At 37.0% G+C, this 25,769-nt stretch overlaps 1 pseudogene; it reads left to right on the forward strand.

Moving 5' to 3' along the window:
* The first annotated feature begins 2,630 nt into the window (after nucleotides 1-2,630).
* LOC137765930 (dystrophia myotonica WD repeat-containing protein-like) lies at nucleotides 2,631-20,092 on the forward strand (annotated as a pseudogene).
* Nucleotides 20,093-25,769: the final 5,677 nt, after the last annotated feature.

Below are 25,769 nucleotides of genomic sequence, written 5' to 3' on the forward strand. Positions count from 1 at the left end.
TCTCCTATCTTCACTCTCATAAATTATCAGTCTTTCCTTATATATCCTGCACCTTTGTCTATTAAAATATCAAACCACTTGTAGCGATTAAGAAAATAAAAGGATGACTATATAACAAATGATATTGCTGGTGAGGAAGTTGTACTCAGCCTCCAAGATCCCTAACTCCCAGGCAGTGAGTTTTCCCCAGCATCCAGACAATTCAATGACTGGGGAATTAAAATTCACTGGGATGGAGCAAAGTGTATTACTTTTTGGGGTTCAAGAAATTATTTGACTTTTAAAATTATTTCATACTGGTAAAATTTTGTAAATAAGAAATTTTATCTATATCTATATAATCAGAACTTAATTTCCACATTTTTCCTATATATTTTAATATAACATAACATATTTTAACATTTTAATCCTGTTTATTTTTCACTATCTTGGCACTCTCACTTCCACAATTAGAACTTTCAAATTCATTTTATATATCACTAAAAATAGAAAATATTTACTGGGACAAAATAATACATAACTTATGTATGTTACAAAGATGATAATACAAGCATAATATTTCAACTTTACTCACCAATCAGCCTTAGGATTGCAATATTAGAGTTCTGATAAACCCTTAGAAAAAATTTTCAGGTTGCATTTCTCTCATACAATTACAGAATAACCATTAACCTAGGATCTGCTGGAAGATTTTGTCTCTAGCCTAGTATTTATATAGTAACCAAATTTATATAGTAACCAAATTTGCTTTAGTTGAGTCTTAAACTTTATAGATTTAAAATGTGCCTGCCTAAGTAACTTTATTTTTTTCATAGTTCACTGTTTTAATTATTTCTGTGCTTTTTGATTTCTCTTTAATTCTCCATTTATGAACTTTTATACCCATACTTAGTGATGGGCTCTTTGAAGTAAAAATCTGGGTATTATTTTTTATTAGTTCAATAAGACATTTTACTTAAAAAAATTGCAAATTGATGCCAATTACATATATATTTGCCTCCCTTCTACTAATCATGATCCTTGATCACTCCATTTCACTTAACATTCTATGCAATCCTGCATGCACTATGTTATATTTTCCCTCATGTTATCATTATCAAAATCATGTATTCATCTCTATAAAAGTTTTGCTATCAATAGTCTTCTTAGATACCTCTCTCATTTCTACATTTCTCCACATTTCCATAACATTTCAATCTACAGGATAAGAAACTGATTTATCAGGATGAAAATTCCAGATGGTAACAAAGCATTTCACATACGTAGCATGTGGATTATGTATCACATACGTTCATGCTCACATATCATACCAGGAAAGCCACTGTCTTGGATTTCACAAGTATGGATAGTAAAGATGTTGGGAAGATTCAGGAACTTTTCAAAATCTCTGAAATCTTACCAGGGAACTCATAACTAAGCATGTGCTGTGTACTTACCAGGGCCTAGGGAAACCCCAGCTGTGAGCAAATACAAAACTTAGGATTTGGGTTTCAATAACAGTTCCCTTGATTTCACAAGTGCAAAAATACACATCATCTCCAAAGAAAACTGCCACATACGGTCTTCATTTAATTTGTGCATCAGAACATCCAAGGTCAACATATCAACACCAGAAATCATTGGATTTCATTAAAAGGTGTACCTTCAGAAGCAGTAGATATTAAAAAAAGAGAATGTTTTGACTCCACCTCATAAGAGATAATGCAAGACCTGGTTTAATGTTCTTGTTTAATTAAACACATTCCATTTGATTTCCTGGGATCAAGTGAGAAGAACAATTTGGCTTAATGCTAAAGACATATGAAATTAATTGGCATATAAATACTTTCAACTTACATTTAGGGAATAAAATCAAATCCAAGACCAATGTTTCATTCTGGCTTTTGATGTTTTTAATAATATGGCTTTATCTTTTCTTTCCAACCTTCTCTGCCATTACTGTCCAGTATTAAACTTTCACTATAGTCAGGCCGAATTCCACATAGTCATTCTAAACTGGGGATTGGCACATTGTAATCCACTGGCCAAATCTGGTCTATTGATTATTTAGGTACAGTCCTCCAGCAAAGAACAATTTTTTTTTTCACATTTTTATATGGTTCAAGGGAAAAAAGAAGGAAAATATACGATAAAGGCTATATGTAGCCTACAAACCTAAACTATTTGTTTTCTGGCTCTTTACCTAACATGCATATTTCTATACCTTCTTTATTGTCCTTTCTAGAAATCTGTGGTTCTCTCCACTATTTGCCAAGCTCTAATCACAGTCATCATTTAAGACCAATCTCCATTATTCACCTTCAGGAATGAAGAGAGTGTAAAGTGTATACATTTGACTCCTGTTGCACTAATTGCTAGCACTACAAAATATCACTTTAGTATTGAGTGGGCCAAAAGGTTCGTTCGTTTTTCTGTAAGATGGCTCTAGTAGCCCTTAGTTGTCTTTAACTTCATTCAAAACAATTTTGTTAGATTGTATGTGAGAGCTGTCATATCAGCGTGCATTTAAAAAAGACATTAAAATTGGTAAATTTTTGTGTAGCCATTTTAATATTGAAGATGGAAGGAAAAAGCAGCATTTTCAGCATATTATGCTTTATTATTTCAAGAAAGGTAAAAATGCAACTGAAATGCACAAAAAGATTTATGCAGTATATGGAGAAGGTGCTGTGACTGAACAAACGTGTTATAAGTGGTTTGTGAAGTTTCGTGCTGAAGATTTCTCGCTGGACGATGCTCCATGGTCGGGTAGACCAGTTGAAGTTAATAGCGATCACATCGAAACAATAATTGAAAACGATCAACGTTTTACCACGCGGGAGATAGCTGACATACTCAAAATATCCAAATCAAGCGTTGAAAATCATTCACACCATCTTGGTTATGGGAATCACTTTGATGTTTGGGTTCCACATAATTTAAGCAAAAAAAACTTTCTTGACCATATTTCCACCTGCAATTCTCTACTGAAACATAATGAAAACCTTCTGTTTTTAAAACAAATTGTGATGGGCAATGAAAAGTTGATACTGTACAACAGTGTGGAATGGAAGAGATCATGGGGCAAGTGAAATGAACCACCGCCAACCGCACCAAAAGCCAGTCTTCATCCAAAGAAGGTGATGTTGTGTATATTGTGGTATTGGAAGGGAGTCCTCTATTATGAGCTCCTTCTGGAAAACCAAACGATTAATTCCAACAAGTACTGCTCCCAATTAGACCAACTGAATGCAGCACTCAACAAAAAGCATCCAGAATTAGTCAACAGAAAACACGTAATCTTCCATCAGGATAATGCAAAATCACTTGTTTCTTTGATGACCAGGCAAAAACTGTTACAGCTTGGCTGGGAAGTTCTGATTCATCCACCGTATTCACCAGACATTGCACCTTCAGATTTCCATTTATTTCGGTCTTTACAAAATTCTCTTAATGGAAAAATTTTCAATTCCCTGGAAGACTTTAAAAGGCAACTGGAACAGTTCTTTGCTCAAAAAGATAAAAAGTTTTGGGAAGATGGAATTATGAAGTTGCCTGAAAAATGGCAGAAGGTAGTGGAACAAAAGGGTGAATACGTTGTTCAATAAAATTCTTGGTGGAAATGAAAAATGTGTCTTTTATTTTTAGTTAAAAATCCAAAGGCACTTTTTGGCCCACTCAATATTATGTCCACTTTTTTAGATACATTAGTCTTGATTCTCCAAACAACCTGTAAGGTCCTCATGGGCTAGGAATGCGCCTTCAGCCAAGCAAACAGCAAGAATTTCTTGAATACTGACTCATGAGTACTCACCGCTTTTTAGAACAATGCCTTTGCATCAGCATGCAATCTTATTTTATAGATGCTTAACCTCCATCTTGTCTACTCTAGAAATAAACGCATCCTCCTTTCTAGTCTAAGGATAGCCCAAAATGTTAAATATATCTCAAGAAAATGTCAAATCCATCATCTTTCCTTTACTCAAGGAAGGTATTAAAGCATAATATGCTTATGCAGAAGATATCAGTTCAAGCTTTTAACTCAGTGGATAGTTCTTTTCTATTTTCTAGAGATAGGATGTGGTGTTGATAATAGAAACAAATAATCCCCATTTCATTCCCAGTAGTTTGTATTGCATTGGGCTTTTTAAAATTTCAAATCATATTTTCTTTATGATATTCTATGGATGGTGATATTAAAATAAGATTACACTCATTTCATTTCATCATATCAAGAGATATGTGAGGCAAGCTAAAAGACTGGAAACGCCTTTTTAAAATATTTGATATTCATAGTTGAAAGGCAACATAGCATAGTTATTAAAAGTAAAGATTTTGAAGCTAAACAGCCTGGCTGCAGATCCTGGCTCTTCTACTTAGTGGCTATGTAAGCTATGGAGATTACCTAATCTGTCCATGTATCAGTTTCTTTTTGTATATTGAGGATAATAATAAAACCTATATCACAAGATGGTTATAAGGATTAAAGAAAATAATATATATATATATAATCCTTAAAACGGTGTCTGACACATATTCAATGTGTAAAGGTTTGACTTTTTGATCAAAAAATTATTTGATCAATATCAAATATACATATCAAAAAATAAGATTTAACAGTGCTTTTTTTTGGAGAGCATAAGTGGTATTTTTTAAAAATCCAAATAATGAATTGACCCATTTGGCATAGCAAGAGATTAGCAAAATGATCCTATTTTAACTTTTGTTTCAGTTTTATTTGTTTGTTTTAAGCATGTAAGGTCAATATTTTCCTGAACGTTACTCTTCCAAGGTGAATTACTTTACTTTTATGGAATGTGAGTGATGGGGGGAAAAGGAGACTAGAAATGATGATGTAGATGCTTATTAATTTTACAGGATAGATCATTTATGATCTAGGGTGTTCTCAATAGGCCTTATACCGTTAATTAACATAAACTACTGTTGACCATTGAACACCATAAGTTTGAACTGCATGAGTCCACTTATACATGGATTTTTTTCAATAGTAAATACTACTCTACTACAGGATCCAAGGTTGGTTTCATCTGTGAATGTGGAACCAAGGATGCGGATGGCTGACTATAAGTTATACATGGATTTTCAAGCATGCAGAGGGTGAGCACCTCTAACCCCCATGCTATTCAAGGGTCAACTGTATTTCATACATTTTAGCAAACCAATTAATCTTCCTCTAGTTGTCTCCTCATTTGACTATTGAGAACATAAACTACATAGCATGAAAAAAAGAAGTTTTGACCTTACAAACCAGATCTGAGTTATAAGTTCTAATTATGCAATGAAATCTCTTTGTGTTCATAGACATGTCACTAGGCTACTATTTCTTCAACTGTGAAATAAGGTTCTATCTAGTAAGACTACACGATAAGACTGTATGGTGAGAAGTGAGAAGACTGGGTTGAAAAGTATCCACAAAGAAATTTATCAGAGCTAGGGCTGACACTGGAGGTAAGGAAAGTGAGCATAATTGCAGTCTTTTTTTCTTACAAAGTCAGTGAGAATTTAAGAACATTCTTCTCAGAGTTAGCCAATAGGTACTATGTAAGAAAGACAGTGAAAGCAAAGTTACACAGTAACCAGAAAGTCCACCACCAGGAAGAATAAAATCGGAGGTTCTTTGAAAAGGACTTCATTGAAATAAAAATTGCTGCTCACTTCCAAAGTGTAGAACATAAAATGGAAGATGAAAAGCTAAACACAGAAGTAAGTGGAACGCCAGGTTATGTGCACTTTCCCAGATAAAGGAGTCTAATATCAGTGAGTCAGAAGAAGGAAAACAATTTTTTTCAGACAGGTAGCTCAGCCATTCATATAGATTTTATCCAGTCTGTGGATATAAAGCTGATTATTCACTCCTTTGTTCATTTATTCATGCATACATTCATACAACAAAAAATTTAATCACAATGTATTTCATTTTGTCTGTTGTTTTCAGATTGCTTTTTTTTTGTTGTTGACTATTTTTGGTTTTGGAAGCACTATATGTCCCTCAAATCTCTTCCAATGACAAAATTTGCTTTTAATATCTCATCTGCTTTTAGAATTAGATCAATTTCCTCTGAAAGCACTTGTTTGGTTACCCTTATCTTGGTTATCTTGATCATCCTGCTTCCTTCATAGGTTCAAATGAAGTACTCTATTGGAACAGGCAATCTTCATGAGTTCATCTATATCTCTGAAAACCTCTGAATAAGGAACCTCAAGAAGAATTCACTGAAAGAAGTCAGGAGTTATCAACTAGCTGAATTTGTATAGATAGGTAGGTTGGGGGATCAAGATTTGCCAAATTAAAGAGACCTTTACTCTGACAATGAAGCAGTTTAAAATACTTTCCCATTTGAAAGGGCTGCCTTTTTAGTTTTTCTTTACCCTCTTTGAGGCTTGCTTCGCATTTTGCTCTGTGTTCCACTCAAGACCTAGCAGGACAGGTACTTACTTTCCTTAGTGAATTGCCTTTTGCAATTAGCCTGAGAATACAAATCATTGCTGATGTTGAATTTCCTCGGAGAGAGAAAGGGAGACTGTTGATTGATTTTAAAACCTCTTAGGGTTAATCTAAGAATTGCTACAATTGACCCAGTTTCTTAGGATGTAGCTTCATCTCCTCCTTTAACTTAAGTCTTATAAAATCTTCTTTCTGTAGTTTAGGAGTTCCTCAGATTTTATGGTAGCTGACTTTCATTTCCCCAGTTCTTTTATATTTTCATGTATTTTGTTTGGTTTTGGGTAGATGGAGAGGCAGATTAAATTTGTGGTTGGACATCCTGAAATCAAAGTATAAATCTGAAATTTAGACCATTCTGAACAGAAGTGTATAAATATGTTAGGAAAGGGCTAAATCAGAAGCTGATAAATCAAGACTATTGTATCAACCTAATTAAGAGATAATAATGACTTAATCTAAGGCAAAAACTACTAGGGATAGAAAAGAACAGCTGCATTTGGGAGACATCTGGGAGAACACCACCAGGATTACACAATTATTTTGAAGAAAAATAATAAGGGTTAGAGAGGAATAAAGATTTACTTTCCAAATTACCTGCAACAGCTGTCTATAAGTGAAATATCCAAGACATAGAATACAGAGTTGGAATAGAACATGAGTAGGGTAAGTTTTAGTGGAGAAATATATGAATTAATTTCTGGAATTTTTTGAGTTGCATGTGATTTTAGACATACAGATGTTGTTGCCCAGAAGGCAGTTGAATATATGACAAATTCTGGTGCAGTGATTGTAAGAGAGATGAGTTTTAGCAAAATGACAACAACAATAACAACAACAAGGATACTCTCTAGGGAAGGGAATTGGGCATGGCTTCTATGAACCATTTTAAGCTCATCAACATTGTGATTATTAGCTAGGTTTCTATAGGATGATTCTGGGACTTTCTTGTACATACATAATTTGTGAGCACTAAAAGAGGTAGCAAAACATTTACTGAGATGGAAGCCAAAAGTGAGTTCCTTGACTTGAAACATCAGAAAATAATTTTGCCTGTTTGAACTTTATATGAATGATAACATACATTTTATAATCTGTTTCTGATTTCTTTTACTCAACAATATACTTGTAAAATTCATCTGTGTGGTTGTAGGTAGTTGTAATTTATTCATTTCAGTATTATACAACGATCCATTCTTTTGTTTGTGCACTTTTGTGTAATTTCCAGTTCTCAATTATAAACAATACTGGTGCGAAAATTCTTGTACATGTTGTGTGGTAAACATTTGTACACATTTCTTTGGCATATTAATTTAAATGTGAAATTGCGAAGTCACTGGGTAAGCACATATTCAGTTTAGTTGATATTTCTAAAGAGTTTTCCAATGTGGTTGTAATTTACTAACAACAGCAATGTATGAGATATCCAATCGCTTTGCGTCATCACCAAACCAGAGCACCACTTCATCAAGGATGATTATTCTCCATTACAAAGGCAAGACACTTCTGATACTCTACACAATGTGCTGTGCATTATGAGGTTGCACTGGTGTAACAGGCACTATCCCTGGGCTCTTGAAAGTCTCAAATACAGGTCTCTGTTTTTTGGGTGGTTCTTTTCCTTAATTCAGGAAGTTTCCCTGTATGTATATATAGTATGCTTCTGAATCCTCCACAAGGATCCTCTGCAGATACCCAGATTTTTCTCTGTATGCAATTTCCTCTTCTTTGGTACTCTGTCCTGTGAAGTCTAGCCATCTAGAGGTCTTGATATCCCCGGACACTTAGCTTCTTCACCTCTATTGAAGGGGTTAGTCAGGATCTGCCTGGGTTCCTTCTCCTTTCAGCACAGCCTGGAAATCTCCTCATCCTATGGATAGTGATGCTATTGGCTAGAAATGTCTGAGGGCACTCACCAAGGTCCAGGTTCCCCTTTTGAAACCAATGACCAATGTTGTAGCTGGACCAGTCCTTGTAGTTCTTATTATGATTGCAAGACATCTTCAGCAATAAGGAAGCAACAGGAAACTTTGAAAGAAACAAGGTTTATTACTCCTGGTTTTATTAGTCCTAGAGGGTTCAGGGCATGACTGGAGCCACACAGCAAGGTTCACTCTCTCTCTCTCACTCTCTCTTTCCATTTCCAGAAACCTGGGACTACTTTATCTAGCATTACCACAGCTACTATGGTCAGTTCATCATGTTACTGTTTCTTTCATTTCCTTTCTTGGTTTAATTTGAATTAATCATATATTTTTCTGCTTTTCCTTTAATAGTTATTTTTCTTACCTCTAGTGATTAACTTAAAATATGACTTGAATGATTACTGTGTAACTTGAATGATTACTATATTACTTATATAACAAATTCTTTTACTTTACCACCCCCTGATAATGCCAGAACTTTAGAGCCTTTAAACATATTTACCTCCTCTGTTTTTGTTTCATGATGTCTGTTTGCATATATTTTACAGGCCAAGATATTAAAATATTTGTTTTAGATACTCAATATTCACTTATATTTACTCACTGTTTACCTTTCCCATCATTGAAGGGCATCTTTTCTTTTTTTTTTTGGAAGGATATATTTTGCTTCTTACATAATTCTAGACTGGTGCCACTTTACCTAATTTCTGTAGTTTATTCAGATTTTCTAGTTTCCAGATGTAATGTTGGTTGGTCTGCCCCAAGCTTCCCCATCCTGCTTATAACTGGAAATTTGAGTGCATGAATTTATCTTCCATTTATACAGTCAATGGAAGAAAATAGGAATTTTCTTTTTGCAATCTAATCTAACATCACCCTTTTCATAATTATTTTCTTCTGAAACCAAAATTAACACTTTTGTTTTCTGGATACCCTGTTTTATGCTATTACTAAAATGGATTTTTTTCAATTATCTTTTCCACCTGGTTACTTTTCTATATATGAATGAGAGTGATTTTATGGTTTATAATTTTGTACTTGGCAAACTTTCTAAAGCACTTTATTAAATTTGTGGATTTCTCAATTTATTCCCTTGGGCCTTTTACAGTAATATTTCTACATTAATTAGTGAAGTACTTATATCTTTATAATTATGACTCATATCTTCTGTATTTCTGTTTCTTAAAATATTCTTTAAATCATATAATATTCTCATTAAAATTATTTCTAAGTACTTCACCAATTTTTTCCTAAGGCAGTTCTAAATATTTTGTTTATATTTTTTATAAGTTGTTACTGGTGAATTAGTAAGGGTTTAAAATTTTTATATCCATAAACTCATCAATTTTATTCATTGTTTTTGCTAATTGTCTTGGGTTTTATAGGTAGATAATTACATCTTTTTTTTTAACATCTTTATTGGAGTATAATTGCTTACAATGTTGTGTTACTTTCTGCTGTATAACAAAGTGAATCAGCTATATGTATACATATATCACCATATCCCCTCCCTCTTGCCTCTCCCTCCCACCATCCCTATCCCACCCCTCTAGGTGGTCATAAAGCACCAAGCTGATCTCCCTGTGCTATAAGGCTGCTTCCCACTAGCTACCTATTTTACATTTGGTAGTGTATATATGTCAATGCCACTCTCTCACTTCGTCCCAGCTTACCCTGCCCCCTCCCCGTGTCCTCAGGTCCATTCTCTACATCTGTGTATTTATTCCTGTCCTGCCTCTAGGTCCTACAGAACCATGGTTTTTTCTTTAGATTCCATATATATGTGTTAGCATATGGTATTTGTTTTTCTCTTTCTGACTTACTTCACTCTGTATGACAGAATCTAGGTCCATCCACCTCACTACAATTAACTCAATTTCGTTCCTTTTTTATGTCTGAGTAATATTCCATTTTATATATGTGCCACATCTCCTTTATCCATTCATCTGTCAATGGGCACTTAGGTTGCTTCCATGTCCGAGCTATTGTAAACAGTGCTGCAATGAACACTGTAGTACATGACTCTTTTGGAACTATGGTTTTCTCAGGGTATGTGCCTGAGTAGGATTGCTGGGTCACACGGTAGTTCTATTTTTAGTTTTTAAGAAACCTCCATACTGTTCTCCACAGTGGCTGTATCAATTTACATTCCCACCAACAGTGCAAGAGGGTTCCCTTTTCTCCACACCCTCTCCAGCATTTATTGTTTGTAGATTTCTTGATGATGGCCATTCTGACTGGTGTGAGGTGATACCTCATTGTAGTTTTGATTTGCATTCTCTAATGATTAGTGATGTTGAGCATCCTTTCATGTGTTTGTTGGCAATCTGTATATCTTCTTTGGAGAAATGTCTATTTAAGTCTTCTGCCGATTTTTGGATTGGGTTGTTTGTTTCTTTGATACTGAGCTGCATGAACTGCTTGGATATTTTGGAGATTAATCCTTTGACAGTTGCTTCATTTGCAAATATTTTCTCCCATCCTGAGTGTTGTCTTTTCATCTTGTTTATGGTTTCCTTTGCTGTGCAAAAGTTTTGAAGTTTCATTAGGTCCCCTTTGTTTATTTTTGTTTTTATTTCCATTTCTCTAGGAGGTGGATCAAAAACGATGTTTCTGTGATTTATGTCAGAGAGTGTTCCGCCTAAGTTTTCTGCCAAGAGTTTTATATGTCTGGCCTTACACTTAGATCTTTAATCCATTTTGAGTTTATTTTTGCATATGGTGTTATGGACTGTTCTAATTTCATTGTTTTACATGTAGCTGTCCAGTTTTCCCAGCACCACTTATTAAAGAAGCTGTCTTTTCTCCATTGTATATTCTTGCCTCCTTTACCAAAGATAAGGTGACCATATGTGCATGGGTTTATCTCTGTGCTTTCTATCCTGTTCCATTGATCCATATTTATGTTTCTGTGACAGTACCATACTGTATTGATTACTATAGATTTGTAATATGGTCTGAAGTCCAGGAGCCTGATTTCTCCAGCTCCATTTTTCTTTCTCAAGGTTGCTTTGGCTATTCAGGGTCTTTTGTGTTTCCACACAAATTGTGAAATTTAATGTTCTAGTCCTGTGAAAAATGCCATTGGTAATTTGATAGGGATTGCATATTGAATCTGTAGAATACTTTGGGTAGTATAGTCATTTTCACAATTTTGATTTTTCCAATCCAAGAACATGGTATATGTCTCCATCATCTTTAATTTCTTTCATCAAGGTCTTATAGTTTTCTGCATACAGGACTTTTGTCTCCTTAGGTAAGTTTATTCCTATGTAATTTATTCTTGCTGTTGCAATGGTAAATGGCAGTGTTTCCTTAATTTCTCTTTCAGATTTTTCACCATTAGTGTATAGGAATGCAGAGATTTCTGTGCATTAATTTTGTATCCTGCTACTTTACCAAATTCATTGATTAGCTCTAGCAGTTTTCTGGTAGCATCTTTAGGATTCTCTATGCATAGTATCATGTAATCTGCAAACAGTGACACTTTTACTTCTTCTTTTCCAATTTGGATTCCTTTTATTTGTTTTTCTTGTCTGAATGCTGTGGCTAAAACTTCCAAAACTATGTTGAATAACAGTAGTGAGAGTGGGCAACCTTGTCTTGTTCCTGATCATAGTGGAAATGGTTTCAGTTTTTCACCATTGAGAACGATGTTGGCTGTGGGTTTGTCATATATGGCCTTTCTTATGTTGAGGTACATTCCCTCTATGCCTACTTTCTGGAGGTGTTTTTATCATAAATGGGCGTTGAATTTTGTTGAAAGCTTTTTCTGCATCTGTTGACATTATCATATGGTATTTATCCTTCAATTTGTTAATTTGGTGTATCTCATTGATTGATTTGTGTATATTGAAGAATCCTTGCATTGCTGGGATAAACCCCACTTGCTCTTGGTGTATGATGCTTTTAAGGTGCTGTTGGATTCTGTTTGCTAGTATTTTGTTGAGGATTTTTGCATCTATGTTCATCAGTGATATTGGCCTGTAGTTTTCTTTCTTTGTGACATCTTTGTCTGGTTTTGGTATCAGGGTGATGGTGGCCTCGTAGAATGAGTTTGGGAGTGTTCCTCCCTCTGCTATATTTTGGAAGAGTTTGAGAAGGATAGGTGTTAGCTCTTCTCTAAATGTTTGATAGAATTTGCCTTTGAAGCAATCTGGTCCTGGGCTTTTGTTTGTTGGGAGATATTTAATCACAGTTTCAATTTCAGTGCTTGTGATTGATATGTTTCTATTTTCTATTTCTTCTTGTTGCAGTCTCAGAAGGCTGTGCTTTCCTAAGAATTTGTCCATTTCTTCCAGGTTGTCCATTTTATTGGCATATAGTTGCTTGCAGTAAGCTTTGATGATCGTTTGTATTTCTGGAGCGGCAGTTGTTACTTCTCCTTTTTCATTTCTACTTCTGTTGATTTGAGTCTTCCCTTTTTTTCATGATGAGTCTGGCTAATGGTTTATCAATTTTGTTTCTCTTTTCAAAAACGAGCTTTTAATTTTATTGATCTTTGCTATTGTTTCCTTCATTTCTTTTTCATCTATTTCTGACTTGATTTTTATGATTTCTTTTCTTTTGTAACTTTGGGGTTTTTTTCTGTTTTTTGTTTTTTCTTCTTTCTCTAATTGATTTAGGTGTAACGTTAGGTCGTTTATTTGAGATTTTTCTTGTTCCTTGAGGTAGCATTGTATTGGTGTAAACTTTCCTCTTAGAACTGTTTTTGCTGCATCCCATAGGTTTTGAGTTGTCGTGTTTTCTTTGTCATTCGTTTCTAGCTATTTTTTGATTTCCTCTCTGATTTCTTCAGTGATCTCTTGGTTATTTAGCAGTGTATTGTTTAGTCTCCATGTGTTTGTATTTTTTAGTTTTTGTTCTTGTAATTGATATCTAGTCTCATAGCATTGTGGGCGGAAAGGATACTTGATAGGATTTCAATTTTCTTAAATTTACCAAGGCATGATTTACGACCCAAGATATGATCTATCCTGGAGAATGTTCCATGAGCATTTGAGAAGAAAGTGTATTCTGTTGTTTTTGGATGGAATATCCTATAAATATCAATTAAGTCCATCATGTTTAATGTGTCATTTAAATCTTGTGTTTCCTTATTTATTTTCATTTTGGATGATCTGTCCATTGGTGAAAGTGGGGTGTTAAAGTCCCCTACTATGACTGTTTTACTGTCGATTTCCCCTTTTATGGCTGTTAGCATTTGCCTTATGTATTGAGGTGCTCCTATGTTCGGTGCATAAATATTTACAATTGTTGTATCTTCTTCTTGGATTGAACCCTTGACCACTATGTAGTGTCCTTCTTTGTCTCTTGTAATAGTCTTTATTTTAAAATCTATTTTGTCTGACATGAGAATTGCTACTCCAGCTTTCTTTTGATTTCCATTTGCATGGAATTTCTTTTTCCATCCCCTCACTTTCAGTCTGTATTTGTCCCTAGGTCTGAAGTGGGTCTCCTGTAGACAACATATATACGGGTGTTGTTTTTGTATCCATTCAGCAAGCCTGTGTCTTCTGGTTGGAGCATTTAATCCATTTACATTTAAGGTAATTATCGATATGTATGTTCCTATTACCATTTTCCTAATTGTTTTGGACTTGTATTGTAAGTCTTTTCCTTCTCTTGTGGTTCCTGCCTCGAGAAGTTCCTTTAGCATTTGTTGCTACGCTGGCTTGGTGGTGCTCAATTCTCTTAGTTTTTGCTCGTCTGTAAAGTTATTACTTTCTCTGTCAAATCTGAATGAGATCCTTGCTGGCTGGAGTAATCTTGGTTGTAGGTTTTTCCCTTTCATCACTTTAAATATGTCTTGCCACTCCCTTCTGGCTTGCAGTTTCTGCTGAAAGATCAGCTGTTAACCTTATGGGGATTCCCTTGTATCTTGTTACTTTTCCCTTGCTGATTTTAATAGTTTTGCTTTGCACTTAATTTTTGATAGCTGGATTAATATGTGTCTTGGCTTCTCCTTGGATTTATCCTGTATGGGACTCTCTGTGCTTCCTGGACTTGACTATTTCCTTTCCCATATTAGGGAAGTTTTCAACTATAATCTCTTCATATATTTTCTCAGTCACTTTCTTTTTCTCTTCTTCTGGGACCCCTGTAATTCGAATGTTGGTGCATTTCATGCTGTCCCAGAGGTCTCTTAGACTGTCCTCAAGCCTTTTCATTGTTTTTTCTTTATTCTGCTCTGCCGTAGTTATTTCCACTATTTTATATTCTAGGTCACTTATCTGTTCGTCTGCCTCAGTTATTCTGCTACTGATTCTTTCTAGAGAATTTTTAATTTCTTTTATTTTGTTGTTCACCATTGTTTGTTTGTTCTTTAGTTCTTCTAGGTCCTTGTTAAACATTTCTTGTATTTTCTCCATTCTATTTCCAAGATTTTGGATCATCTTTACTATCATTACTCTGAATTCTTTTTCAAGTAGACTGCCTATTTCTTCTTCATTTGTTTGGTCTGGTGGGTTTTTACTTTGCTCCTTCATCTGCTACGTATTTCTCTGTCTTCTCATTTTTCTTTACTTACTGTGTTTGGGTTCTCCTTTCTGCAGGCTGCAGGTTGGTAGTTCCCGATGCTTTTGGTGTCTGCCCCCAGTGGGTAAGGTTGGTTCAGTGGGCTCTGTAGGCTTCCTGGTGGTGGGGACTGGTGCCTGTGTTCTGGTGGATGAGGCTGGATCTTGTCTTTCTTGTGGGCAGGATCGCATCCAGTGGTGTGTTTTGGGGTGCCTGTGAACTTATTATGATTTTAGGCAGCCTCTCTGCTAATGGGTGGCATTGTGCTCCTGCCTTGTTTGTTGTTTGGCATGAGGTGTCAAGCTCTGGAGCTTGTTGGTCGTTCAGTAGAGCTGGGTGTTAGTGTTGAGATGGAGATCTCTGTGAAGCTCTCGCTGTTTGATATTACGTGGGGCCGGTAGGTCTCTGATGGTCCAATGTCCTGCACTCGGCTCCCCCACCTCAGAGGCTCAGGTCTGACACCTGGCTGGAACACCAAGACCCTGTCAGCTACACGTCTCATAAGAAAGGGAGAAAAAATAAAGAATGAAAGAAAAAAAATTTTAAGAAAAATAAAATAAAGTTATTTAAATAAAAAATTTAAAAATATATTATTAAAATAAAAAATTTTAAAAGTAATTAAAAAAAAGGAAGAGAGCAACCAACCCAATAAACAAATCCACCAATAATAACAAGTGCTAAAAACTATACTATGATAAACATAAAAATCAGAAACTAGTCAAGTTGCATACAGCAAACCCTAAGTCTACAGTTGCTCCCAAAGTCCACCAACTCAATTTGGGGATGATTCATTCTCTATTCAGGTATTCCACAGATGCAGGGTACATCAATTGATTGTGGAGATTTAATCCACTGCTCTGGAGGCTGCATGGAGACATTTCCCTTTCTCTTCTTTGTTCGCACAGTTCCTGGTTTTGAGCTTTGGATTTGGACTCGCCTCTGTGTGTAGGTTGACCTGTGGCATCTGTTCTTCGCCCAGACAGGAGGAGGTTAAAGGAGTGTCTTATTAGTGGGGTCTGGCTCACTCAGGCCCGGTGGAGGAAGGGTTACAGAATGCGGGGCACGCCTGCAGCGGCAGAGGTCGGTGTGACATCGCAACAGCCTGAGGCACACTGTGTGTTCTCCCAGGGAAGTTGTCCCTGTATCACAGGACCCTGGCAGTGGCAGGCTACACAGGCTCCTGGTTGGGGAGGTGTGGATAGTGACCTGCGCTTGCGCACAGGATCCTTGGTGGCTGCAGCAGCAGCGTTAATATTTCATGCCCGGGTCTGGTGTCTGCGCTGATAGCTGCGGCTCATGCCTTTCTCTGGAGCTCATTTAGTTGGTGTTCTGAATCCCCTCTCCTTTGCACCCTGAAACAATGGCCTCTTGCCTCTTCGGCAGGTCCAGACATTTTCCTGGACTCCCTCCCGGCTAGCCGTGACACACTGGCCCCCTTCAGGCTGTGTTCATGCAACCAGCCCCAGTCCTCTCCCTGGGATCTGAAGTCCAAAGCCCGAGCCTCAGCTCTCGGCCCCCACCTGCCCCAGTGGGTGAGCAGACAAGCATCTCAGGATGGTGAGTGCTGGTTAGCAGCGATGCTCTGTGCGGGAATCTCTCCGCTTTGCCCTCTGCACCCCTGTTGCTGCACTCTCCTTTGTGGCACTGAAGCTTCCCCCCACCGCCCACCTCCCGTCTCCACCAGTGAAGGGGCTTCCTAGTGTGTGGAAACTTTTCCTCCTTCACAGCTCCCTCCCACTGGTGCAGGTCCCATCCCTAATCTTTTGTCTCTGTTTTTTCTTCTTTCTTTTGCCGTACCCAGGTATATGGGGAGTTTCTTGCCTTTTGGGAAGTCTGAGGTCTTCTGCCAGCGTTCAGTAGGTGTTCTGTAGGAGCTGTTCCACATGTAGATGTATTTTTGATATATTTGTGGGGAGGGAGGTGATCTTCATGTCTTACTCCTCCGCCATCTTGAAGCTCTTCTTGATAATTACATCTTTGATAAATTTGATAGCTTACATTTATTAACTTGATACATGATTAACATACAAATATTCATATATCTTTATATAATTGCCATTGATACAAAATTTCATTCCACAGATTCAAATACACAAGAATGATAACTTTTTTCTTTTAAGTTTTTAGAAACTCAACTTAATTTCTATTATGAGTCCCCATCTCTCCCAGATATCAAAACTGAATCCAAATCAATGTTGGGCTCCGTCAACATCAGTCACACTTCTCCAAGAGAACTTATACAATGAAAAGACTTTATAAAGATGTAGAGTGAGAAACACTGGACTTTTCATTCTTGTTAGATGTTTTCCTACATTGCCATCACATAAAGAGACACTGACCATTTGAGTTTGTGTCATTGTACCATGAATATTGCTACTGAGTTACCCTGGTTCCCACTAGCAGTTTCTATGGAACTAGAAGGCATTCTGGTTCTTTAGGCATATTGGGCATAGTGAAAACCTCAGTCCTTACACAGCACTGGGAGTCAGAAAATGCAGTGAACTTGAGGGCCCTTTACATTAGAGAACTATTTCTTCTATAGAATGTTGATAGAACAACTAGTCCAGCCTAGGAAGTGATGCAGACATATCTTTCACTCTTAGATTCCAGAAAATTATCTGAGAGTTCTGCCACTTCTCTCACTAGTATGTTCCATATCTCAGGGACCTCAGAGTTTCTCCTCCCCAGAATAAGAAACCTCTACATATTCTTGAGTTAGAGAAGCTCTAGCTCATTAGAATTCTTTGTAATTTATTGCCTATGACCTAAAAACCTTTCTGTTACACTAAGGCCTTAGGCTTTTGAAAGACAGATTGAATCATTGACTTTTCTACCCACCTCTGTTTTCCACTACAATCCTTTCTCAATAAATAGTAGACAGGTCAAACAGAAATTAGAAACTCTGAAAAAAAAATCCCCCAAACAAAAGCATCAATTAATACAAAAAAATCACACTCTCTTATTTATTACACATCTGTTTTGCCTAAATTTACAATTGTTTCCATTTTATTTTCCATGTATTATATATATGAGCGTGCATATTTTAGGTGTGCTTTTTAAAAGCATCATAGAACACTTATCATTATTACTACTATGATCATCACTATTATCTATTGAGCACTTACTTTGCTCCAGAACTATGCAAATATAAACCTATAAAATCTGAGAAATATTAATAATACAATTTTACATATTTATGTTAATAATTAATGTGCTAAGGCCTTTATGTTTATGACTTCCATATTTATGTATCTTTGCATTGCTTTATTTTCTGTTTTCTTCTGCATGGTCATTACTTTGCTTTCTTTACTATTGGAGACATTTGAGAGGTATGGCTTCTGCTTTTAATTCACTCTCTATATATTTGAAAACCCTGCCTTTACTTATATTTCTCTAATTGGAGTATTCTAATTCCTCTCTGCATAGGAAGGAATTTAGGCCAATTTGATTTTAGTTACTTTAAACACTAGACTGCTCAATTAGTTTTTGTTAAGATAAGTTCTTTGGGTCACCATTTCACAGTGTTTTTACTATATATTCAATATTTTGCAATTAAATTTTATCCCTCTATGTACAAATTTTTGTTTAGATATTTTTGATACATGCCATTTCACTGTTTAGTAAAGGTATTATTAATTATTTTATTTTTATTTTTTCTGGTTAGAAGAATTTATTTCTTGATTCGGTTTCATCATCTTCACATCTTTCATAAATATTTGAACACTGCTGAAGACTCATGGATTGGGATATTTTTATGCTGTTCTAAGTTTAATGTAGGAAATCATACTTTAGAAACTAGAGGGGGATTAGTTTTTCAACCATCACAGAAAACAATATAAAGCTGTCCCATATAAGCACAAAAAGTCTCAATATCTGTTTTCTTTCCTAAGAAGTCACCAAAGTAACACTTATCCAGGTATAAAGAGTTTAATTAAATAAAATAAATTAAATTAAATTAAAAAAATAAAGGTATTATTATTTTTGGCCATACTATTTCATTCTTGAGTTTGTAATTCAGTCTAAGGGTGAGTTGGAGTACTACTTTAAATAACGTTTTATTTTTCAAAAAAAGTTTTTTGTAACGTTTTCAAAATGAGTTATTTTTAAATTTTGAGTTAGAAACTTTCAAAATATTGTTGACAATGCTCTGCTCTCTGAGTAATTACTATTCTAGGTAGGACATATTTTGTATTTATTATCTCTTTCATAACTTTTATTTTTTCTCTCCAACATGAGCAAAATTTTTAATCTTACATGCAATGTTATTTAGAATTTTCTTAATTTTAGTACGCACAATTACTTATGAAATTTGAGTTTTCTTATAATTCTTTCTTATTTCCCTAAATTTTCTTTATATCTTCCTTTATAATCTCTGCAGAAAATTGTCTCTTAATTATCATTATCTCTCTGAGAGTCATACAGACTTCTCATTCTAGTGTTTCTCCTTATATGTGTCCATTCTTATTTAAAGGAAGTCATCAGTGTCTTTCTGCATTATTTGTATCATCTATAAGGGCACACAGCACCCCTGCCAAGACTTCAACCAGTTTACTGATGTCTCAAAGACCATCTCTGTCTTGGTGGGGTTCTCCATTGACCAAGTGCAATACCTGAATCTCATCAAGAAGGACACTAGCAAAGCACTCAACTATTAATGGCTGATTGACAAGACCAAGGTGACATATCTGAAGTGGCTGTCTGGATCAGAGAACCTGCTTCTGTCCCTACATGCCAGTGGATACCTGTAGCTGTATGAGGAAAGCCACCTATGCACCTGGGTCAGCCCTGGTGTCTGCTGAAGCAGGGCCAGGGCTTCCCTGTTTAAACTGCCAAGAGCAAGGGACCCATGACCCACTGCCAAGTGGGCCTTCCCAGCCCATGGCTTGCACCTAGCCTGTCAGCCAAAATGGCTGTAGGCGAGTCCCCACTTACACACCCTGCTCCTGATGGGCTCATACAGATCTACTTTGGGCGTTCTGCTCTGAGTGTTGCGGAGCTTTGACTGCCGCTATGTGGGGACAGGTGGCAAAGATTACCTGCTCACCGTGTGGTTCTTCACCGAAGGCCGAGTGGTGGCCTACTCCACGGCCACTGGTCCTAGGTCAAAGCAGTGACTTTGGACCTCTACTTCGCTGGGGCTGAGTGGGCGGCGGCAGCCAGCACTGACGAGGTGGAGTGGAGAGGAGGAGGAGTTTGGGGCAGAGGCTGAAGCCTTCTCCCCTCAGGCTGAGGCGGATTCTCTTGCCGGGTCGGCTCCAGCCCGGGCACGCGCACGCGCGGCTCTATGGGTGCTCACTGAGCATGCGCCTTATCCTCGCCACCTTTGAGGTGATTCCTGCGCTCCCGCCCGGGCACGCGCACGCGCGGCTCTGTGGGCGCTCACTGAGCATGTGCCTTATCCTCGCCACCCTTGCGGTGACTCCAGCGCTGGCCCTGTGCCCTGCTCTCTGTCCTGCTCCAGAAGCCGCGCACCCGGAGTGCGACCCAGGCTCAGAGGCTGAGCTGGAGATGTTATTCACCTTCTGCCGGGGCCACACCAGCCAGGGCGGCTGTGGGGGCAGGGGCAGCAAGAACGAGCTGAGAGGCCCCGTCCTCTGAGGCCCGCAGGCCCCAGCCTAGGTGCTGGACACACCGCTGTGGCAGCGCATACGTGAGGTGCTGCTGCTAGAGGCCCTGGAGTGCAGGACGACGGCTCAGGGGCGGCCTGGTTATCCTCTCCTTGGAGGACTGCATGCTCACTGCCCGGCGGGAGGGCCTCATCTGCTGCTTGGCCAGACGGCAAGGCCTTCACAGATAAGGAGACGAGGGCTTGGCAGGAGAAGGAAGTTGGACCAGATCACCCAGGTAGAGAACGTCTCCTCACAACCAGGTAACTTCTCAGGCGGCACTGATGGGAAGCCGTGAATGTGGTGGACGCCCACCCCATGCCTACCCCTCCCCACTGACCTGACTGATTGACCGAGATTAACCATGGCCCATGAACTGCTAGGGTCCCCACCCTGTACAGACTTGGGGAATGGACAGAGGATCCCCAGACTGACTCCGACAGACACAAGGGGTATGCAGTGCAGTGACCCGTTCTTCTGCCTGTGTCAGTGTTTCCTTCTTCCCTGTCCCTAGGATATGACAGGTCATTCCCCAGCTCTCTGCAGTGTGCACCTCTCTGGCCAGTGGGCAGAGCAGGGATGGGGGTCTACCCTTTGATACTACTACTGTCTGTGCTTTCAAAGAGTGTTCAATCATGGAAGCCCCTCTGGGCCCTCCCTGTTCTCCAGGATCTTTATTTATACTAAAGTTCCCTGTTTTTTGAAATTGTGTTCTTGATACAGTTTCCTCTGACTCTTCAAGATGATGTGCCCTTTCTTTGTACTTCAGTTTCTCATACATGCTTATTTTTTTGGCACTTGTCAACATTTTAAGTGATTGATGTAGCTTTAAAAAGCTCACATTCTGTTTGGTTGCTGGTAATATCTACTTTGCAGCTAAAGAGAAGCTTGATGTGAACAGGTCATGTGCGTATATTATAATATTTAGGAGCCATTCACATAGACTAGCTCCATAGGACTAAGGGCAGATATTCTCCTAACACACCCTCTTCCTGGTCTCTACACCAATGGATTATATATATATATTAAAAAAAAAAAAAAAAAAGACAAACTATGGTATTCTAGGACTCTTCTTATAATTCCTTTCTCTCTTGTCTGCAAATATACTTCTGGAAAACACGTAATTACATTCATCCTGAACTTTACCCTTATCCAGAATTCCTGACATACAACAGATTGCCAATCCCTCCACAATATCTCTGCAACTCTCACTCCTATCTGTATATAAATCACATATAAATTTTCTCCTCAATAAATACAGTCCCCCACTCCCAACCCTGCCAGCTATTCTTTTTACTGCTGCTTATGTTCTGTGCCAAATTATTCTCTACATCAAGAGCAGGATATATTTACCTAAAATGTAAATTTATGTATGTCATTTATTTGCTGAATATCTTCATAGGCCCACCTAGTGACCTATTATACTAATAAAAATGGCACAGGAAATGAAAAATGACTAGTCTCATCTCTTCTTCCCAAGTAATTGATGTGTACCTATTTATAAATAAGATTCGTTTATCTCTTAGGCATTTACACTATTTACACTACAGTGATAGTGCCAAGAAGTGGATGAGCTTGGAGTATTAAATCCATAATCTCCATTAATCCTTCCATTACAGTCCCCCCCAAATATACAGCCTGTGTAAATACAGAGTAATTGCTTTGCTCAAATAGGTTCAAAGCAAATCTTATAATTCCCTTTCAAACCAGATTGCCACCCTGAGGTAACTCACAACCTGGGATTGTTGAATCCTATAAAAATTGGAGCACTTAGCTAGTATCAAAGTTTACTAATTTAAAAATTTCAAAAATGATGGTAAATGTGAGACATGGGTGAAGAAGCATGGTGAACTGCAGGACTCTGCACAGCTCCCCAGGTTGTTACTTGCTGCATTAGGATGTACTCTGGTTTGATTTTAACATCTGTGGTCCCTAAATAATTCATGTAGGTCATCATTAACACAGAAGGGAGCTAATTTATGAAACACCTACATGTTATACCTTGATGATTGTAGTTTATATTACATTTCTCAAGGGTCCTAAAATACCGTGTTTATTTTCCACAAGCAATCCTGAACAGGCTAAGTACATCTTGCAAAAGCATCTCAAATATAAGGATTCTTCTACTACCAAATACCAAGTATGTGTGATTACCACATACCACTTTGCATGTTTGCAAAGCGATTGGACCAGGCCATCTTTCTTTTTCCTTTTTTGCAGCATCCCTGCAGTTAAAGAGAGACAGTATACTCGTGTTTCCAACATTTCCTTTTCCACACAACAATATCCTAATATATAGAAATTTAATAGTATCTGTGGTTGATTATCACTGATTGTTTACATACCCATTGCACTTCAATTAATTATGATATACATGATACTCTACAGCATTTCATTTTGTATAGGTGCTTTATAAAAGTACAATTGAATGATCATTAAAATAACAAAATTTAACTAGCTGGAGTAACAGAGGATGAATGTAGACTATGGCAGTTCTGATTTTTGTAGAGATAATCTGCTCATATTTCAGGACAACTTTGGGATTTATTCAACATAGAGTAAAAGTGATAATAAAAATTATTAATTACATGGATCATTAGATTGCCAATTTTATTCATATATTTTAAAAGGGGGACACCTAAATTAGAGAGGTCAGCTGCCTTTGAAATGGTGTATTTATAGGAAAAAATCTACATTTTAATATCGAGTCATATTTTCTTTGTCATGATACCTAGTTGCCCTCAGTTCTAAAGCTTGTGTTCCTATTTATTATGTAATTGGGCAGGAATAATCTTTCTGTACTAATGGTAATATCTGTGTAGATCTTGTCCTTTTCCATCTGTTTTATCTTTGATCAAAACAAAAACTCATGATATTTGAATTCAAATAATTTGAGGGAAAGAACTTACTGTTACAAAAAGCCTCATGCTCCAGTGAAACATTACTATGAAAAAGGAAACTTCCATTGATTTGACAACTTACCTGTCAATATAAAATCATTTAAAATTTATTTTTCTTAAAAAAAAACCCTTCAAATTACTGCTTTGTATTTACTGCCATAGTTTGAATAACACATTTGCAAAGAACTTTTTTTTTTTTTTTTAAAGGCAAAGGGAAATAGATTTCTGTTTACTACATGGGGCATTCCTATTTTTTTTTTTTTTTAATTTTATTTATTTATTTATTTATTCATGGCTGTGTTGGGTCTTCGTTTCTGTGTGAGGGCTTTCTCTAGTTGCGGCAAGTGGGGACCACTCTTCATCGCGGTGCGCGGGCCTCTCACCATCGCGGCCTCTCTTGTTGCGGAGCACAGGCTCCAGACGCGCAGGCTCAGCAGCTGTGGCTCACGGGCCCAGCCGCTCCGCGGCATGTGGGATCTTCCCAGACCAGGGCTCGAACCCGTGTCCCCTGCATTGGCAGGCAGATTCTCAACCACTGCGCCACCAGGGAAGCCCCTGCAAAGAACTTTTGATACTTGTTGAAAAAAGACTATTCTGTGCTGTTTATTAATTATTTATTCCTACTTTACACAATTACTCTGTAAGCTACTATTTGTCCTTAGTGTTAAATCTTGGTTCACAAGTTTTCATTAAATTAATTTATATATGTATCTATCTAATGAATACTGTATGTTACATATATTAATACATAGCAAAGTAGCATATCTATTGAATAGTAAAAATATGCACTTGGCACAATGAAACATTTCCAATATGAGTGAACTTACAAACAAAACCATTTTACTGAGCAGGAATATTCAATCAATAATTCTGTCAAATTGAATAAAACATTCTTTAGCAAGTATTCATAGAGAAACTTTGTTTTCAGCTAGAGATGTTATTCTGTTTCCATAGTTGTATAGAATATATAGGTTTAACTTTTGGTTCACACTAATTCTTTGTTAAATTTTTTCTTCTCATTTTAAAATGAAGGATTTTGATTAGTTTACAGTGAAGCTTGTTGTGCTCATTTTGATTCACAATTACAGGTTTATTTTATTTTCCTAGTCACAATTTGATAGATAGTCTATGTGCCTGTTTATTAATGCCTAAATAACAACCTCTGAAAAATAACTAAAAAGATTTGTTTTGGAGCCTAACATGTAAGTACTATGGCTCATCAAATTTGTTGGAATTCCAGTCTCCTTAATGTTATAAATGCATGAACCAACTAGGTAAATAACTAATCAAGAGCTCTTTGGTTTGGTTCAATTACCAGGCATGAGGGTGGGAAGAGAGAGAGAAAGAGTAGGGGAAGGGAGAGAGGGAGCGAGGGAGGGAGAGAGAGAGAGGAAGTGATAAAGGGAGATAGATAGTTACTAGGCAGGAAATAAGAAAATGAACATACATGAATTTTCCTATATAATTAGTAAATAAAACCAAACTAAATTATGAGTAAAAGCTCAGAAGCAAACAAAATTCAAGACACAGTAACAAGCAAGTTTTCTTTTTCATGGATAATGGTCCGTGCTATTCCGTTACAGAGAAGAACTGTCTTTCTATTTCTATGCAGATGGCATAAGAGTTAAAAAGTAGGCAATGTGTTTAGATGTGATGTCTAAGATTTTCAACATGTAGTGTATGTCTTTTGAAAACTAGTAATGTATCCGTGATGCCTTCACACGGATGATGGATGATATCACTTGAATCGGCAAAACAGATGCACCCATCCATTTCAAAACTTAATGCAACTTAAAAAATGCAAGAGGAGCTAACTCTTGGTAATTTAGCAGCTTAGTACACCTTTGAGACAAGACAAAATGATTGAGAAGGAAAAGTAAATTTCATGTATGTATTTTAGAAACCTCTTGTTGCTTTTTTCAGTGTCCTAATTGTGCATTACAGCAAACAATCAATTTTGTTAAGATATTTATAATAAGCCCTTACATTTTCTGTGTCTTCCATCTAAAAGAATCATGCGGTGCTGTGCAGATGACAGGATATTAGCCTTAACCACCCCTCAAGTGAAGTTATCCTTAGGTTGAACAATGTAAAGTTCTCTGCCAGTTACATTTCAGTGCACTGAAGACTAACTCATCTTACTTATTAGTTTGAAACCACAGCCAGACTTTTACAGGATAGAATGTTGTCATCTATCTTGGATCCAGAACACTGAAGCTAAAATTATTCTATATACAGAAAATAGTATTGATTTATCTGGCTAAAAGAGCATAATTAAATATTTGCTGTTTCATTAATTATCAGCCAAACTAGCACATTCCAAGTAGAATAGAAAAGCAGATATATTACTTACTATCACATGTGGTACACCTATATCTTT

This window comes from Eschrichtius robustus, chromosome 6 (genome assembly GCF_028021215.1).
Source record: "Eschrichtius robustus isolate mEscRob2 chromosome 6, mEscRob2.pri, whole genome shotgun sequence".
In the NCBI taxonomy this organism is placed as follows: Eukaryota; Metazoa; Chordata; class Mammalia; order Artiodactyla; family Eschrichtiidae; genus Eschrichtius; species Eschrichtius robustus.